At 37.7% G+C, this 18605-nt stretch overlaps 3 long non-coding RNA genes across 3 annotated transcripts; 1 reads left to right on the top strand and 2 right to left on the bottom strand.

Moving 5' to 3' along the window:
• Positions 1–2913: 2913 nt before the first annotated feature.
• LOC139144146 (uncharacterized) lies at positions 2914–5272 on the top strand. Its single transcript, XR_011554761.1, has 2 exons — positions 2914–3163; positions 4111–5272. It is a non-coding gene; the product is annotated as an uncharacterized lncRNA (long non-coding RNA).
• Positions 5273–5326: 54 nt separating this feature from the next.
• LOC139144147 (uncharacterized) lies at positions 5327–7100 on the bottom strand. The gene is made up of 2 exons (XR_011554762.1): positions 6980–7100; positions 5327–6289 (listed from the first exon to the last, which is right to left on the bottom strand). It is a non-coding gene; the product is annotated as an uncharacterized lncRNA (long non-coding RNA).
• A 6012-nt stretch (positions 7101–13112) lies between these two features.
• LOC139143130 (uncharacterized) lies at positions 13113–16646 on the bottom strand. The gene is made up of 4 exons (XR_011554538.1): positions 16355–16646; positions 15758–16028; positions 13895–14055; positions 13113–13276 (listed from the first exon to the last, which is right to left on the bottom strand). It is a non-coding gene; the product is annotated as an uncharacterized lncRNA (long non-coding RNA).
• Positions 16647–18605: the final 1959 nt, after the last annotated feature.

Below are 18605 nucleotides of genomic sequence, written 5' to 3' on the forward strand. Positions count from 1 at the left end.
GCTGAGCGCGAACTGTGTTACTTAAATGGATGATGTAACTATAAGTCTTTAGAGCAGAAAACTTGAATTCTTTACAGGAAATTTTATTTTCCGAGAGTAAAATTAATTTCTTTATGGAAAAAAGATTTTCTCAGAGCAGCAAATTGTAAAACATTGAATTTTTTTTTTCTAAATGGAGCGAAATTATTTTCTGATGACAACAGAATTAATTCCTTTAAGATATATTTTCTACATATGAGTGTGATTTATGCATTTGGTAAAACTGAACTGAGAAAGAACGAAAAATGAAGGACGAAAAAGTCAAACTTATTGTTATTCAGAGCGCAGTTAATTCTCCGGATAAATATTTCATGTGAGGGCGCAATTACCTACAATGCATAGCAAACTCTGTCTAGCCAGAGTAACATATTGTGGGGAAGAGTAAAACATTTTTTCCGACAAGCGCAAAACTTTATTTTAACGGCGGCGGAAGTTAAAGTATCCCATCATGCAGCACCCAATTTGTTGACCCAGTGTCTCCGAGACAACCATGACTGACGTTTTTAACCCCGCCACCACACGTGAAAGTTAAAACCAGCCCGTGAAAGGCATATCTTGGCTCTAAGCACATGCTTCTTGTTGCTCTTAATACGTCGGACTATGGTTTTGCCAAAAAAGCTCAATAATACCAACATTGGATGTCTTGGTCTCCTCTTACATAAATAAAACTTTTAACAGATTTCACACTGCCTTAGAGAACAGCTACTGTAACACTAGCTGCAGTACAGTAGCTCGAGGTTTTGCCTGGGTATTAAGGTCGGACGGCAAAACCAGAGCTGGTTTTGCCGTCCGACCCAAATACCCAGGCAAACCTCGAGCTACTGTACTGCAGCTACTGTAACAAGTGAACTTCGCTTGTCCTTAAATTTTAGTCACTACCGATTACATCAACAACCTACTCGATAAATAAACACAGCGGCCGACTGTAATTAATCTCTTGTAATCTGCGGAGGAACTATCACTTTTGAGAGACCCTGTTTGTGTAAAACACCATGTGTTCTGTGCACACAATGTGTGCATACCAGACATCGAAATGGGAAGGTAAGCAGCACTGGTTTGTAAAGATTTCTTTTTCTCCTTCTACGTACTCATGTATTTGTCATTTGACAGTCTTACACGAAGTTTTTATCACTGCGTTGCGTCTATTATAGGACGAATTTGATTGTCTAGGCACAGTCCGTGTGTGGAGGGACTGTGGTCTAGGGTAAGTTACTAATCTGCGCATGCTGTCACTAGATTAGCTCTGCATGGCAGGGCTGTGTGTTACCGGCGTTAGTTGATAACGCCGGTAGACACAGCCCTGCCATGCAGAGCTACCACATTATCACCGATTAAATTGGCAAAGTCACCAGTGAACGCACCAGTAAGGTTATACAGTTTCGTTAGCCAGCCGTAGAAAGGGGGCAGAGAACCAGACTTCACCGAGGTTCGACCTTTGGCCTCCATCACACTTCGATCCTGGGCCTTCGATTGACTATTCAAGCAACGCTGCAAGCATCTGTGGAATAAAGTAAACAGTGGACATGGCATTACCTGGGTGACTAGCCTAGCTCCGACCCACTCGGAGGTACGGAGGCAAGCGGACGAATAGGTTTCTAGGCTACAGGGTGACAAGCATAGCCAATGAAGAGAGTACTTCACAACGCATGATGGTCCAATTATAGATGAATGTATGATGGCGTGTGCTAAGAATATACATATTACTGACGATATATTTGATCTGGATTCTTTTCTTCTGCGACCACTTAGAATTCCATAATTTTAAATCTAAGCATATGATATGCAAGCAGGGTTCTATTCTCTGACTAAAATTCAAAACTACTTCGCGCATAGTCATTCGTGAAGTTAAATTTTGACTGAAATAAATTGTCTTGATGTCATTTACTTGGACTTCATTGTGCCAAATGATTATGGAAAGACCATTCTAAAAACGGCCTTCCGTTGTCAAGTCGCAATGCTCATTAACAATACTGCGGTAGTACACAACTTCATAACTTAAAAAGGTCTACATGTATCCGTAACTATTGAGTGCTTATATAGTAATCATGATTTGCCATACCGTACAGCAAAATATCCTTGCTGTTGGGGTAGAGTATCGAATTTCAAATTCGAACTCGCAACTTTAATATAATACAAGTTTTACCTAATCACTTCGCAAAGACGTCGACGTGTGAAACAGAAAAAAGTAGATCGAACTGTACTCGTACAATACGGAGACAGCATCTGTCTGCAGCTCGTATGCCGTAGTGTCGGTCTTGATATATATTCTTTTTTTTTTTTTGAAAAAGATAAATTTATTTCAACATAGTAACAAATAGAACAAATCTACATATCTGTGATTGTCTGAAAAAACAAATAATTAGCTGTTTAATTGCAAAGATCATCATATGAATGCATTCAGGATGCATTCTTCTCCTTCAAGTCTTACAAGGCTTGAAAACTTTGTGATAAAATCCTCAGTTGTGTTCATCATCTTATAAGTGAAATACAATGTATTCATCCATGAGGAGAGATAACATTTCAATTGCATGACATACGATTGGAGGGAAACTTTAATCCCATTCTATGATTCCATTTTCGTGAGCAGCGCAGCCAGCGGTCAGATTGGGGCAGGGAACAAAACTGGTCCAGTACAGGACGACTGAGACCAAGGCCCGGGGACCAAGGTATTCGTTATATAGACTATGCGCAAAGAACTTCGCTCCAAAATCCACATATCACCTGCACAGAAAGCCATAAAGATGAGCAGTAAACATTTGTGGTAGAAAGTCACAGCACGCGGAACGCATCGCTCGAATGAAAGTGACCGTCACACCCTCTCCAAATGATATATTAATGGTGGTGGTTTTACTGGTAGTTCAACGTGGCTGTAGAGGTTTGAAGAAATCCCAGAATGACCGTCTTCTATTTCAGGGGTGGGAATGAAATAGGGGTAGGGAATAGAAACCACCCTGTTGACCACTGGAAACCAACCGTGGACCGGAAAAATCCCGCGGTTGACAACTGGATCCCATAGCGGACCCTGTAGAACCACACTGTAGACCACTAAAATAGTGCTCATTGGCCACATGAGGGCGTGTTTTCAAGATGGCGACGGCTGATGATGACAGAAACTCCGCGCCCGGTAAGTGATATTTCACCGATAAACTACTTATCAGATGAAAGTCTATACTTCAAATATGCCCCATCCAATGACAAAATGTCTCGAGAATACTCAGATCAAGTTTCGTTGGCCGATTCCGTTCTAATCAGAAGAAAATCGAATTCTTGTGTAGAAATAGACCCTGTCATCGATCTTGAACTGAAGTGGAAGTCCGACTATAGAGAATGCATGGGCGAGCTGTATCACAGCAATGTGTACATTTTATGTCACTTCTTCTATCCCCAACTCGCTTCGACAGCCAAGGAAACCTCAGAAAACTACTACGATAGAAAACTGCTATGGTATAAGTAATCGTCTGAGAGCAAGCTAACGTGTTCGTCAAAGATTCTTAGGAAAGCTTCTGTCACTTAGGTGTCAGTGTCACAACATTGTGTTCACAGCACTTTCCAGTCATATCCTCACAAAATTTAGTCTGGGTATAGACCTGTAGATACAAACCTGTAACACAGGGTCTGTCAGAAGGATGAATTTTTGGCTTTTTACTTGGTGCTGGCTAAGCCCTGGTTGGTTTAAAAATGACTCTGATTCTGGAATTACCTCTATTTGGCTGTAGAAATTCTTCAGCATGAGAAGGGGCAATGTTCTTCTGGATAATGACACCGGTTTTCATAGTGTGACATAATTGACATAATGTGATGATTTAAATGTAGAGAACTACACACACTACACTTCCTTGATCACTCATGATATACCTTTTCTTTGCTCATATTATTTGGATGAATTTGCTTTAGCATTATCTGGCTACACAAGATTATCCCTGAACAAAGTTAGTTTGATTTGGATTACAGTTTTTTGTTTCTTTGTTTGTTTTGTTGTTGTTTTTGTTGTTGTTGGGGGAACTGAAGGAATCTACTTTTAAATTCCACTGTGACAAATAATATCAACATTGTATACCTTTTTTTTCACAGGATCATCTTTTTGATAGCAAGTTCAGAAGAACTTCTTCCGTCATAAACCAACTGGTATTTCTGCTTTTGGTGAGCCTGCAAAAGGTGTTACTGGTGTACGCGTCTACCACAAAATAAATGAGGCAAAGCTAAATCCCTTGATTAGACTTGGTAAGAGCAGCAACACAAAGCATTGAGAATTACGACAAAATTAGCAAAATTGCCTTTCGGGGGCTACTTTTGTTATTTTTGGTCCAAATATTTATTTCTCAAAAGTTACGCATCTGATAGCTTTGATATTTGGTATACAGGTTCCTAGGCTTTATCTTAATGTAATATATTGAAATTATGATGAAATCATCAATTTTGTATTTTTGCAGCTAATTTTCCCGATTTTGGTCAGGCCATCCTGAAATGAGCTATCAAAGATATCAACCTTCTCCATCAATACATGTGTCACAAAAAGTTATTCTCTACATAACACAGCAGAGCTCTATCACTGTTGGCTCGCTTGTTTTTTTTCAAAACCGCTGGTCAGACAGCTTTAATATTTGGTTTACAGGTCCCTGTGATGACCTTAGTGAGATAATTTCATACAGTCAGGAAATACTTAATTTTGTATCCATGTCTATAGTAGCTTCAGGGACTTTGGCCCTGTGTTTTACTTTTGTTATGCATGTCAGTTGTATGTTCTTCTACTTCCAAAAGTATGTTAAAGCAACCACTATTTATCTTATATCTTATATTATTATAAAATATTATCAAAAATAGATGTTACTGGGGACTGTAAAGACACTATTCTTCAAACTTAGCTTAAATTTTAAGAGCCATTGATATATCAAAGACACAGCAACATATATTAAAACAGACAGATTCATGTCAGTGCACTTGTATTTGAACACAGGAGGGATCACAAATTAGAACTACATGTATATTTAAAAATATACCAGTTATATGTAATGGAGTTATTAACTTACTGTTAATTTAATCAAGACTTCAAGAAAAGTAGCAAAACTCATTGGCTTACTTAAAATTGAACAGTACAATAGAACAGAGTGGCACTATAAATAACTGCAATGGACAAATAATTGCATTGATAAAGAAAACTATATGTAACAAATGAGGTACGTGATGTAAAATGCAAGGATGCCTTTTACTGCAATAAAACAACCATTGTTCTGACTTGCCTTATTTACTTTGTGTGTGTGTGTCAGTGATGGTTATGGCACGATAGATCTCTTTTTGGAGGATATAGTGCTTACCACCTTTTTTTTTATTACTTTATTATTGAAACAAAAACTAAAACACTTTATAACACAGATATTGTTGGTTTGATCAAGCTAGTGGTCTTCAACATCATTCCATAGCTGATTGATGCTTTCCAAACATTTTTTTTGTTTTCTGTTTCTATGGGCAGTCAAATTGTGTTTGTGTTTGAAGCTCTTGCCACAACGCTCACATAAAAAGATTGCTGTGGTGTCATGGGTCTTAGCATGGTTCTTCAGGTCTTTTTTTCTGGCTGTTTTATAATTGCATTGCTCACACTGATACTGCTTTTCTTTTGAATGCATAATCATATGTGAATCATACCAAGATTTTATTCCAAACTTTTTATTGCTAACTTGGCAAATATATTTACTGCCATGGCTACCTCTGATATGTTGCTGAAGACCTGTTTTACACTTAAGAGATTTTGAACAAATTGGGCACGTAAACTTTGCAGATCCATGCATCTCCTGGTGGGACTTCACTCTGTGAAAGGTGCGTGGTTTAAAACCACACACTTTGCATACTTTTAAGGGAACATCTGTGTGCCTTACAGAATGTTCTTTCAGCCTCCCACGTTCAGAAATCCTTTGTCACAAATTTTGCATGTGAATGGGAATTTGCCAGTATGAAGTCTTGTGTGTTTCCGGAGACCAGTCTTACTTCTGAAGACCTTTGTGCACCCATCATAGTTGCAGCAAAACTCTTTGATGACTGTGGCAGCCTCTGAGATATTAGGAATGATTGGAGATGATGCAGGGATTTCGCGCTGACACTTCCTTCAGGTATTTCAGCATCAGTGTCTCCAGTCTTGGCAAGCTCAGCATCAGAGGAATCATAAGATGACTTGATATCAAGAGTAGATTGGGGTGTAATGGTGTTACTGTACCAGCATTTTCTATGACATCAAAGAGGGATACGGCAGTCTCTTGATCTGTTTTGTTAAAAAATACATCAGTGATATTAACTGTCCATAGATAATGTACACTGTACCTGAAAGGCACAAACGTTGCATATATTTATTATAATAAAATAACATTCATATTTTGAATAATCTTTCACCATTTTTTTTCACAATAACAGCCATTTCAATTAAAGTGGGCCAAATGTTTCAAATCCAAGGGAAACTAGTTGGAACTGCTGATGATTTTTTGGTATATTTGCCCACTGTATATGTGTCAGTTTCGTGTTCAACTCCATAAAACGTGGAAAAGTGGGTTATACTTCCTAGAATAGTCTAAACTGTCTGAACATTGTCACTGTTTAAATCCACTTCAATGTATTCACAGGCCCGATGAGTGTGTGGGCGGAAAGGTGGGTCTACTTTTTCGTCCACACGTCGCACATCGTGTAAAGTTGTTGGCCACGGAACTGCAGCAAAATGACGGGGTGTGATTTCGACACACTCGTACTCATACACATATGCCATTACTAGCTACTGCTATGGGCGCAAGGAGACTGTGTTGTTATTTCTACACAAGAATTGGATTTTTTTTCTGATTAGAACGGAATTGGCCAACGAAACTTGATCTGAGTATTCTCGACACATTTTGTCATTGGATGGGGCATATTTGAAGTATAGACTTTCATCTGATAAGTAGTTTATCGATGAAAAATCACTTACCGGGCGCGGAGTTTCTGTCATCATCAGCCGTCGCCATCTTGAAAACACGCCTCATGTGGCCAATGAGCACTATTTTAGTGGTCTACAGTGTGGTTCTACAGGGTCCGCTATGGGATCCAGTTGTCAACGCGGGATTTTTCCGGTCCACGGTTGGTTTCCAGTGGTCAACAGGGTGGTTTCTATTCCCTACCCCTATTTCATTCCTACCCCTGTATTTTCATGATCCGAACTCAGAAGAACGTCTATCAGTACCACTAAAATGATGACGCACGCTGAGTGATTATCGACAACAGCCTGCCTCCTGGTCCTTCGTTTTGTTTCATCACAGTGAAGTTAGGCCAGACAAGCAAACAAACAAATTCTTATTCAGTTTGTTTTTTCTTACATTTATTTAGGCCTATTTTGTTTGTTTATTTGTTTATCCAGGTTTCCCTGTGAACCGAGTGCCGAAGGCACGTGACACTGTTAGGTATCTTGCTGCCTCAAGGTGGAATGTGCGTCAGGACAGATATTAGGACTCTCTGGCTGTTACAATAATGAATTCTTTTCTGACCTACCATGTCTTGGTGTAAGATTTTCACCGTCTTTCGAAATCGAACATTTTATTTTCCTCCATAGAGTTGACACACAGATGGCGGCCATATTGAATTTCAAATATCGGTAAATCTAATTTGTTCTCTGGTACAAAAATGTGCACGGTGACGACACCTATTTCTCAGTATTCGGGATTTTGAAAGAGAATGATTGAAAGATGTCGTGAGGAAAGTTTCAGCAAAAGTTCAAGTCTTTCACTTTTGAGGCGAAATACAGCCCTAAATGCTGACATTCTCTACGTTTTGTGTTGCTGCTCGTCTGATTTCGAGATATGACAAAACTGATACGAAATTGCACTAAATAGGGGAAAGTGGGTTTGGGCACTTAAGGTTATTTGATGACTTGAACAAATACTAAGAAACATATTCTTTAATGTGAAGGAAACCATTGAAATACATTTACATGGTAAATTATATTAAAGAAATATAAATATGCCAATTCCAAGTCCGTGAAAAAGTTCGTCGAAGTGCACGTGACCCACTTATCCAACTATTGTGGGTAAGTGAGCCATCCATGATAAATAACTTTTTCGACGTGGAAAATTCTGCTCGCTTTACAAATGAATTTCTAATTGTCAATTCATCATTAATTATTAAATACATTAAATTCATGATACATAGATGCAGCAGGAGTGCAATTAATTAATGCAGTTTTATTGATTATTATTCAAATGTTACAGTAAATTCAACATTACACATGCACAAATTGAAGGCTCACAACGGGCCGATTCAGCAGAAATTGCTTAATAAGTTGGCATGCATACTTTATAACGAAATGTCTCTTTGTTTCAAATTGATTGAATCTGAATCACAAAATTGTCACAAGTTTATTCAGAATAACACTGAGTGATTAAGTCAGCGACTAATCGTCCTCACTACAACTGTGGTCAGAACAGCAGAATAGCTCCGATCTAGATGATCCAAAAACTCCAGTACACGTTTCATGGAACCGTTTTGGGCATTTGCGGCATTTCTACCCGTCGTCATGCATGGCTGCCGCCATCATAGTAGTATCCGTTACGATGTCCACCGTACATTTGAAGGGCATTAGGCCTACTACCTTCACACAGCTGTGTTGCATTTCTCTTTGATTTCAGCAGGGTTGCATTTTCCCTTCCTTTCAGTGGTACTTTCCTTTGCTTCTTCTTTTGCTTCTTCCTTTTCCTCCAGCTGAAGTAGTCTCATTACTTCTGCATCCCTTTCAGTTTTCTCTGCAATAGCCTTTCCTCTTTTTCTTTGTTTCTGTAATTTCTTTTCTTCTCTTTCCCTCTTTCTCTCCCCGTTTTGCTTTGCGTCAAGCTGTTTCTTTTCTTCCCCTTTTCAAGTTCTTGAATAAATTTATCTGCAGTTTTGAGTTAATGTTCCCCTTCGCCGAAGGCTTGTTGTTTCGTAAGGGCTGGCATTCTTCATATGACCAGGTTGTGTCATTAAGCCCGGTGTCTGATTACTGTAAAGACAATAATGAGACAATAATGCAAGTTGCATGCTGAGTAAGGATGTACAAAAATCACATTACATTGATGACAATGTAAAAGGTAAAATCTGCCAACTTGTACGACACTTACAGAACTAAATATTACATATATACCACTGCAGGTATTGTACTTGGTAAGATTGCAGCTGTTTTTAGCGACAGAGATTGATTCTCTTTCATCATTCCTGATGTTGGTGTTCAGTCACCTTGGCTCGTTGTCTCTGAACTACCATTACTAATTGGAAGAGGCTCAGGAAACTACATTTCTTTCATGAATTTGACTTTGCTGTGTGTATACCGATACTTTACTGTCTGTTCTGAGCTGTTCTGTGTCTATGTTTATAACAATTGATTAGGAATTACGAATTTTGAGCTAGTGTTATCGGATTATGGATGGGTGTGACTGTGATTATTTTACTGCCATTCACACCTGCCGTTTGCTGGTGCTTCTGTGTTGCTGTCACTGTGGTCGGGCAATGTTTTTTACTGCATGATGATGTTCTGTCACTGGGGATGAATTCTGTAGGTTGTAACTTTGGGTATCACCAGCTGCAAAGCCTGCAACCCCCATTCCATCAGATGAGGATGTTGTATTTCCATTCAGGCTATTACCAAAAATAATGCTGATGTCCTCGAGGGGGCAAAGGCGTCGACAGGAATTACTTGACTGTTAAATGGATTAATACCAGTTGCTTTAAAAACGATAGCAGCTTTGTCAACAGTACACACCTGTAAATAAAAAATAAACAAAACGTGTTGCTGTTAGGCCAATCGCCGCCTTTGACATTTTATACATGTTGTATACCAACTAATTTTCCCGATACAAAGCTGGTGAAGTGCACAGTAATGAGGTTTTTATTAGTTTATTTGTAAATTGCAACATTTTTGGCAATTTAAAGTCAAGACATTATCTTGTCAACAAAAACTAACTGTATTTGGTATAATATACCTTCAGCTTAATACTGGGCATGTCAGTGTTTAATATAACCATAGAAGATAATTAAGATACACTAAATTGCAGGTGCTCAACATTCGATATCATGCTATTTGTTTTGTTTTTAAATTATTAAATCCTGTTAGATAGGATACAATTTATTACACATTCGTTTCAAATTATTATATTAACTCACAGATAAAACATCTATATGGGCCTGGTCTCATCATGGTAAAATCAGCTGCAGTTGTGCGGATTCTCATAAAGACTCCCACAATGAATTTTTTTTCATTTTAAGTAATTCTAATTAGGCCTTAAAATAATTTCGGGACGTGTTTTCTGTAACATGCCTCTGAAAATTAGGGCTAGTAGGGCAGGAATTTTTTTATTTTTGTCGGTTGAAACAAGCAAAAAAGATTAAATTTCTGAGAATGCCAACAACAATCAAGGGTCGGCAGTTACTTCTAGGGTTGGTCAGGTTACCGGAAACACACATTTTTTTGCCTTATAGTTTATATACTTGAAAGTTTACCTTGAAGTAGGATTCTTGGAAAAGAGATTGCAGAACTCTTGTCGCGTGACAATCTGGCGTGGATTTTTTCATGAAACCTTCACACATTTTATTATACTCCATCTTTAGTGGCACACACACACACACACTTATCCAGATGCTGCAGCCAGTTTGTGGTACGAGAAGGAAAACAGAATAGTTTTATTCCATTTGCTTTTGCCATTCGTAATGTTTTTTAAAGTCACATGGGATGAATTCTCATCAATATGAAGAAGTTGACACGTTGGTGGAATGTGTAGATTTGCTCAAAATACTGATAACAAGGTCTGCCTTAATAAATGGTGATTTGCTTACACCAAATAGCGTTCCAGGCATTCAAAGGTGATCCATAGGGGGTTAATGGCCAGCTGCACTTCGCGCAACTACACCGTCAAATTTCCCCCTCGATCTCCACTGGTTTTAGAGAGAATGTTCTTCTTTCCCTTCATCCCAACTACATTGCTCGGTCGATGAACTATCTTCATACCCGATTCATCGGCATTATGCAATCGAGCAATTAACTTATTGAGTTTGTCAAAATAGTCAGCAACAACATGTGGGTTGAGCATTGATTGACCGTGCTGTCGAGAAGCCCTATGGTTTTCTGACTGCAAGTTGGGGATGGCGTCCGTAGCGTGAAACCAGTCATAACTGGCCTTTCTTTCTCACCATTGAAAGGATTTTCTGCCCCCTTTACGGAAATCAATTGGAATGCTAACTTGCAAACATCTGTTAAGCTCAAACCGAATCCCCTACTTTCCATCTCAAGTGAGCACCTAACCACTTTGTCTTCAACTTCCAGACCCAAAGCACATGGTCGACTTGCAGGTGCAATTTCAGGTATACTAACTACCCTGTACTCTTCTCTTGAGAGTTGTTCTCGGTACACGATACATCTAGGCTGCTTTCCGAGTAGACAAATTGTTGGTTCTTACTGCCTTACAGCATTTCCATTGCAGATATAGTGCCCACAGGCCTTGCTTTTATGACACATCGTTTGGTTTTCTTACCCCGTCTACATTATCAAAATTGTCATGCCCCCTTGTTATAATATAGCTGTATATTTGTTAGGGATGCACGCACAGAAAAAAAATGTATTGCGCAGTTTTGCTTTCCGATGTTCGACACTACCTGTTATCAGCAGTTTGTAGAGTCATATTCGTCTGGCAAGTTCTATAATTGATTCATTTTAAATGCATCAGTGGACGTTTTGGACGTTTTGCATTTGTCAGTCTAAAGACGACACGAGTTACTCCAACTCTAGCCAGGTCAGTGGCACACAAAATGACGACCATGAGAGAGTATGCAAATTGTGAATTCCTGGCTAGAAATTGTGAATAACTCAACGCAATGACCTTCTGATTTTTCTTTAAAGTACAAGACATATATAACTTAGATGCTACTTTCATCATACTCATCTTGTGTAGGCCTAGAAATATGTTTCACTGTCATGAGCATCATATGACCCAAATTCTTCTCCAACTACATCAGAGTCAGAGCTATATATCTCCGTCACTGCCTGTATGCAGTGAGAGTGACACTGCCCGTAGACAGTAGCTATATTAACTTTTATAATTTTGACGATATTTTGTTCAGTTTATACGACTGCATTCTTGTTCTCCCTACAACATGTTGAACTGTCCAGTATTCAGCTTGCCAACACAACCTGTGTATGCGAACCGTGCAGGCCATTCAAAGAAAATTATTTGTTTGATGTCCTTGGAATTTTGAAAAACCTACCAGCCAGCCAGAGGAAAAAACAAACACAGGCAAAAAACACAGTATACTGTAGGGAGACAGCAAGAAACTGTATTTGATACATTGTAGGGAAATATTTAAAAAATCGTCAACAGTGGCAGTTTCTACCCTGTTACGAGACCTACTTATTTATTTACGAAAATTCAATGGCGTTCATACATTTTTAATATTTTCATATTTTTATTGAGATAAAAGCTATGAAATGCGAAAAAATGATTCTATATTTTGTTTATTTATTATTAACATTAGAATCACTGGATGACATAAAATGTGATTCATTTTTCATTAAAATACCTACTTAACCTTGGAATCGGATAAATGTAAGAAAGGGAACCGAAACATTTTCAGGTCCCCCCTTATAGGCAAAGCAAAACTTTCAAGTCTCTCCTCTCTACCCCAGAGTTCCTCCAGATCCCCGAAGCCTAAGTTGGCACATCGGAATCTGAAATTGTGCAAAGCATTACAGAATGCGTAATCCATTCGGTATTGTAATTTGTGCTCTTGCTATGGATGCAATATGATGAGCAAATTTTCCTTTTCCATTATGGTGGTCCCCAGACGACGGCATTTCTTGGCAGCACCCTCCTGCGGTCAGTGGACTGGTTACGTCATCATACCATTCACATTGACACAACAGCTGATGAATGCTGCGCGATTCAGATGCAATATTCTACCATAAGTATTTCGCTCTGAGTTACAGGAATTACGGCAAAAATATATCAGAATTGTTATTGTTAAAAATAACATTGATAAATATTATTGGATACAACAATTGTATTGAAACGTGTCATATGCATATCATTAGACTGTATACTTACATTTGCGTTGGTGGCAACTTGAATAAGTTTTCCTACATTACATAAGAAAGTGTACGATGAGACTTGTTTTCATGTAAAGTAACAAGGTCATCAATTATTGGTACCATAAGATCTTTGAAATATTGACCTATTTCTTGGACAGTTTTGGGATGTCCACCAAGGAGCAGAATCTAACAGAAAAAATGAAATCTATCACCTACTTGCATAATACAAAATACTACACCTATATGAATAAAAAGTTGGCAAGAGTTCCTTTAGGTCCCAACACCTGGAAATTACTTTAATTATGGACTTTCCTTGAAAGAAGCCCATCAAAATACAATTTTGGAGAGGTTTAGGGTTTGCATACTTAAAAGTGTTGTATATCTTGCCTAAGACAACAATTTTGGGGTGGGGGCCTTAAGGAACTCTTTCCAAAAAGTTACTAATTACTATGTCTCAAATTTTGCAGAATGTGGAATTTAATCAATACATTCATCTCAATTTTAAGTCATATTGCCAGGATTTTGAGATAAAAATTACACATTGGCTGATGCAGAAGTGCTCATTTTAAGGATTAATATCTTTATTATACCTGGCATAAACATGGAATTCTTGCAGAATATAAAGCAAGAAGAAATGAAAACTGTGTTCTTAGGGGATAATATGATCCTTAAAGTAGACATTAATGTGCAAGGTGATTACTCCAGTACAGATTATGAAATGGAAGACTTAATACAAAGAGCTTCCTGTACATGTATCTGTATGAGCATGTAATAGGCTCGAGTTATAACAAAGGTTGTTCTTACCTCATGCATCATGTACAACATAGCTGCATATCCACTCTGCAGGCGAGGATGTTTTCCATGTAAAACAGTCTCCACCTCCTTTTTGTAACAATCCTTAACTATATGCTGTTCTGTGATGAATTTGTTGCTGACCCCCAGCAACTGACTGGCCAATCCCTTTGCTTGTAAAAAATAACATTGATAAATATTATTGGATACATTAATTGTATTGAAACGTGTCATAGGCATATCATTAGACTGTATACTTACATTTGCGTTGGTGGCAACTTGAATGAATTTTCCTACATCACATACGAAAGTGTACCGATGAGACTTGTCTTCATGCAAAGTAACAAGGTCATCAATTATGGGTACCATAAGATTTTTTAAAAATTTCGACCTATTTCTTGGACAGTTTTAGGATGTCCACCAAGGAGCAGAATCTAACAGAAAAAATGAAATCTATCACCTCCTTGCATAATACAAAATACTACACCTTTATGAATAAAAAGTTGCCAAGAGTTCCTTTAGGTCCCAACACCTGGAAATTACTTTAATTATGGACTTTTCTTGAAAGAAGCCCAACAAAATGCAATTTTGGAGAGGTTTAGGGTTTGCATACTTGAAAGTGTTGTATATCTTACCTGAGAAAACATTTTTGGGGTGGGGGCATTAAGGAACTCTTTCCAAAAAGTTACTAAATACTATGTCTCAAATTTTGCTGCATTTGGAATTTAATCAATACATTCATCTCAATTTTAAGGTTCCAAGACAAGAAATTCGACCTTTTTAATCTAACAATTCTCTAACGGTTTATAAGCTCAGAACCCCTGTAAAGTATACATTTTCTGAAAGCCTAGATATACGGGAACATTTTGGTAACCACAGTGTCTCCATTGTTTACATAACTATCACGTGACACAGTAATTTGCATCACCTTTCAAAAACCGGTTTTCCCTATGTTTTGTCTCAATACTTCAAAATATCAGACTCAAACTTGCTGAAATGCAAGTTGTCACAACGCTCTTCCAAAGTGTGTCTCAGATTTTTTATATCTTGCTTAGTTTTTTTGGAGCACAATTTTAAAGAAATCAACTATGCTTAAATTCACCGCTCTGGAAGTTTTTCTGACATAAAAACTCTTGTAGAAGGTTTAAAAAGATTCTGAGACACACTTTTGAAGACCCTATAGATAGCTTGCACTCACACAAATTTCAGCCACATATCTCAAAGCATTGAAACAAAACATAGGGAAAACCGATTTTTGAAAGGTTATGCAAATTACCTGTCACGTGATAGTTATGTAAACAATGGTGACACTATGGTAACCAAACTGTTCCCCTATATCTAGGCTTTCTGAAAATATACAATTTACGGGGGTTCTGAGCTAATTAAACACTAGAAAATTGTTGGTTTAAAATGGTCAATTTCTTGTCTTGGAACCTTAAGTCATCTTGCCAGGATTTTGAGATAAAAATTACGCATTGGCTGATGCAGAAGTGCTCATTTCAAGGATTAATATCTTTATTATACCTGTCATAAACATGGAATTCTTGCAAAATATAAAGCAAGAAGAAATTAAAACTGCGTTCTTAGGGGGTAATATGATCCTTAAAGTAGACATTAATGTGCAAGGTGATTACTCCAGTACAGATTATGAAATGGAAGACTTAATACAAAGAGCTTCCTGTATGTGCATCTGTATGTGCATGTAATAGGCTTGAGTTATAACAAATACGGCTAGTTTTTTCAATCGGACTCGAACCCACAACATACGGCATCAGTCGCCTTGCTGAAAGGCCACAGAGAGAACCGCTCGGCTAAATCTCCACTCCCAAAAAAGAGTGGTTCAATAGCCGGCTAAGTTACAAAGTTTGTTCTTACCTCATGCATCATGCATAACATAGCTGCATATCCACTCTGCAGGCCAGGATGTTTCCATGTAAAACAGTCTCCACCTCCTTTTTGTAACAATCCTTAACTATATGCTGTTCTGTGATGACTTTGTTGCTGCCCCCTAGCAACTAACTGGCCAATCCCTTTGCTTGCTTCATTTACGACTTGAACATAACTTTCTAAATTTTTGTATTGATCTTTGGTGTTTGATGTGATGCTTGACAATGTGAAGGGAACCAGGAGGCAACGTTTTGCTAGCCTGTAAAAGTTAATAACAAATTTAAAAAAAGAAAGTCAATTTGTGAATTGATTACTAAACAGTTAAACATTGGCTATTATTGCCAAGGTCATCACACACCTTGTGAAAGCGATTTTTCTCAATGTCTAGAGATTTTTCAAAACACACTTCATATGCAAAGACATTCATGATGATGACTCAATAAAAATGCTCCAAACACGTGTTGCATTAAGCTATAAAGTTTCTTAAATATTATTTCACGAAATCTTTATGAAACCATAATCAATTATGTTGTATAATGTACTATTCTAATTAAAATACCCCCTTTTTAAGCTGCTGCCATTTACCTTGCATTTTCTCCAAGGGCAAAGTTTGCCAAGCAAAGAAAGGTTGTTACTGGAGTGTTACTATACAATTTGAGTCGGTTTGCGCACCGCCATTAAAGTATTAAATGGAGACTATCTGCAATGCTAAAGAGATTGCTCAGCACTTTAGACTTGCTGTCTTCCCTGTGTCAACATCCTTTGAACACGCAAAATTGACCGAGCAACTCCTAAAAGTTTCGACGATTCGCAAGTAGTGCAGTGACACTAGTCCTCCTGAAAGGATGCCAACTGAAGACATGAAGTTGTGCATAAACAAGCCCTGTGAAGGATAAAAGGAGAAAAGTGGTTACGAATATTTCAACATTGTTTAAGAACTACAAGAAATTTTGATATGGTGAACAAACGGTGAAAAGGTTGCAGCAAGTTTCAATATAATATGATATTGTAAATACCTTCATTAATCCCAAGAGGTCATTGAGTGGTTCCTCTGCCTGACAAAGAGGCAGAGAAATACTTGGACTTAAGTATTTTATGTCGTCTGCTAAAATACCAACTGGTTCTTGAAGCATAACTCCGTTTTTGGAAAACTGCAGGTAGGGAGAAAAACAGGCGAAATTATTGGTAAATTTACAGGGGCTGTAAGTCTCAGTGATAGCAAATTTAATTAAAGAGCAATTGCATCAAAATTTCATACATATATTCTAATCTATGGCTTCAATTATATTATTATAAGTGTTAATAATAACAGTATGACATAAATAACACAAATAGCCAGTCACAATAATAATTATTTACTATGATTGAATTCTAACAAAAATAGCGTCAATGACACTGTAGCTCCCATCCTGGACTATTTAGTGTTTGTTCTCTGGTCAGATATTTGAACATGTGTGAAAGGGATAAAGTGCATGAAGTGAAAATACTTAAATGAAATGTACTGGAGACAGTGAAATATGTTTAATGTAATTATTCAGAATATAAAATGAAAAAAAAAATACAGAATTAGATATATCGAATACTGTGATACAACCATTAACTCACAAGTCATTTACAATGACATAGTCCCCACTTGTAATAGGAGTTATAGTCTTAATGGGGCAGGGAAATGTGGTCATTAAGAAGTATCACTGGAGTGTATATGTTGGGATCTATGGGCACATACGTCTATGTCGTTGTTCCCAATTTGAAACACATGAGGCATGTCTAAGTTATGGTTCTAAATCGGGAAAAAAGATCAAACCTCTAGCAGTATTGGCCAGCCAAGAAATACATATGCGCATTATAAATGAGGTACAAGATGTGACATCTTAAGGTCTAATATCCTATCAAAATTGGAGGGTATAGAACTTGTGGTTACTGAAATATGCATATATATGTATAATCAAGGTCAAAGGTCATCGAGGTCACATGACATTTTGAAAAAAAAATTATATTGCTAATTAATCCCTATATGCCAAAAAATCAGATCTCTAGCTCTATTCGCTTGCCCAGAATTAGATGTGTACATAATTAATGAGGTAAAGCGTGTGTTGTCATAAGGTCTCCCATCCTACTAAATACAAAGGACATAGCACTTGTGGTTACTTATTTATTGACATAAACATATATTTTAGGTAAAAGGTCATCGAGGTCACATGACATTTGGTCAAAAAATTTCTCTCCTATAGTTATCCCTATATACCAAAAATCAGACATCCAGCTCTATTGGCTCGCTCAGAATGAGATATGCGCATAATTATTGAGGTACAGTATGTGGCGTCATAAGGTGTCCAATAATACCAAACATGAAGGGTGTAGCACTTGTGGTTACAGAGTTATGGAAAAATATGTATATTTGAGGTCAAAGGTCACCGAGGCCACTTGACATTTTGTCAAAAAATTGTTTTGCTAAGTTATCCCTATATACAAAAATCAGACCTCTAGCTCTATTGGCTCGCTCAAAATTAGATATGCGCATAATTAATGAGGTACAATATGTGGCGTCATAAGGTGTCCCATCATACCATACATGAAGGCTGTAGCACTTGTGGTTACTGAGTTATGGACAAATATGTATATTTTAGGTCAAAGGTCACCGAGGTCACGTGACATTTTGTCAAAAAAATTGTATTGCTAAGTTATCCCTATATACCAAAAATCAGACCTCTAGCTCTATTGGCTCGCTCAAAATTAGATAGGCACATAATTAATGAGGTACAATATGTGGCGTCATAAGGTGTCCCATCATACCATACATGAAGGCTGTAGCACTTGTGGTTACTGAGTTATGGAC

Source organism: Ptychodera flava, chromosome 11 (genome assembly GCF_041260155.1).
Source record: "Ptychodera flava strain L36383 chromosome 11, AS_Pfla_20210202, whole genome shotgun sequence".
Classification (NCBI taxonomy): domain Eukaryota; kingdom Metazoa; phylum Hemichordata; class Enteropneusta; family Ptychoderidae; genus Ptychodera; species Ptychodera flava.